Below are 1,832 nucleotides of genomic sequence, written 5' to 3'. Positions count from 1 at the left end.
GTATTATTTGTTATATAGGAACCCAGTATAAGGGAATCCCTTGCGATCCTGTCTGCAGAGATAAAGGTAAGTATTTTTTTCTCTTTAGCTCTGTCACTCCAAGAAATATAATGAACATAAATATATTTGCCAATCTTTTCATAGTAATCCAAACAACTCTGCGTGCATCTGACATTTGTAATATTTATCTACCGCAGTATAACTCTTCTGGCAAGGCGATTGGTATTGTACCTTGAAAAAAAACTGATTGGAAATGTCATGTACTCTATGGTTTCTATTGATGTCAAGTGGCAAATGTTGACTGGTGATGTTATGTGAATCTTAGGAAATGGTCATTTTTCAATCGAGTCTATGTTTCTCAGAATTTGAGACAGAGAGGTCAATCTCTGCAATCCGAGCTGAGGGTATTTCTTGGAATGGAAAGGTAAGAGCAACGTGTTCTTTGATATTCTCTTAAGACTCTTCGCCAGATTTTACAATGAAAAATGTAAATAATAATAACAAACATTATTTTATATAGTGCCTTGAAAGGTGGCTTCTTTACAGAATGACAAAACCAACTACAATAAATAATACACAAGATATGCATGATGACAATACACAGTTAGAGGAGACAGTAGATGGTCATTTTCAGTGTATCCTGAAGGTAGTTTTCCAATTTTTTGGAACGGGGTAAAAGAGGCCACCTCTACTAGAATCTTTGTCCTAACCAAAAATGTAACAAAGTATAATAATAATATTAAAAATAATAATAATAAACTTTATTTATAGAGCACCTTTCATACAAATAGTGCTTTGGTGCTTTAAAAAGCAAGCGTAAAAATAAAATATTAAAATTGAGAGATATACTTTCAGTTGTCAAGGAAAATACAGCAATACAGTAAAGCAACATACATGTCAATTAAATAAATAAAAATTAGGAAAGTCGTAATAAAATAAGAACAATTAAAGAGAACTAAAAAAAGAAACAGAAATAGAAAGAACAAAGAACCACTTTAACTAAAAGCAACATTTTCAAATGTTTTTTAAAACAATGTACCGAGCTTGACTGCCTAATAAAAAGTGGAAGTGAGTTTCATAATTTAGAAGCATAAAAACAAAAAGCAGCCTCTCCACTCTTTCTGCATTTCACATGTGGTATTTGCAGTAGGCCAGTATGTGCAGATCTCAGGTCACGTATAGGAACATATGAAGACAGACATTCAGTAAGGTACAGACGTGCTAGGTCGCTTAAAGCTTTAAAAACAAGTAAAAGAACTTTCAAATTTATCCTAGATAATACAGGTGACCAGTGAAGTTTTTTCAAAACAGGAATGATATTCTCTTTCTTGTATTTGTTAGGATCTGTGCTACTGCATTTCGAACAAGTAGTAAGGGATTTATTGTTTTCTTGGGAAGCCCACAAAAAAGAGCCTTATAATCATATCCACATCAATGTGAGCAATGGAGAAGTCAAATTAACGTGTCTAAATATCATCTAGTTCTATCCCAGGGAAGAGGGCTGTTGCCTACACAGACGACAAGACACAAAACGCTCAACTGTGCAAAACACGCATAAGGACATCAGTCAGGAGGAACAAGGTAAAGTGTTTTTACTTCTTCACCATGGTAATGTAGTTTCACTCCAAGCACTGTCTTATGAAATAACTGTGGAAACGACCTCCCCAACATTTTGGGTTGTTGCATTTTGCTTCAATGAATTTTAACCTTTTCTTTTAGACATTAAGAGGAAGGACACATTCACCCTTGGTAGAGATTCAGTTGTTCTACGAGATGTCAAGGTGAGAATTAACCACTTCAGGCATAAGTCAATCCACATGACTGAAAAAGGG

This window comes from Lepisosteus oculatus, unplaced genomic scaffold (assembly GCF_040954835.1).
Source record: "Lepisosteus oculatus isolate fLepOcu1 unplaced genomic scaffold, fLepOcu1.hap2 HAP2_SCAFFOLD_57, whole genome shotgun sequence".
NCBI lineage: Eukaryota > Metazoa > Chordata > Actinopteri > Semionotiformes > Lepisosteidae > Lepisosteus > Lepisosteus oculatus.
Note: the sequence above shows the minus strand (reverse complement) of the source record.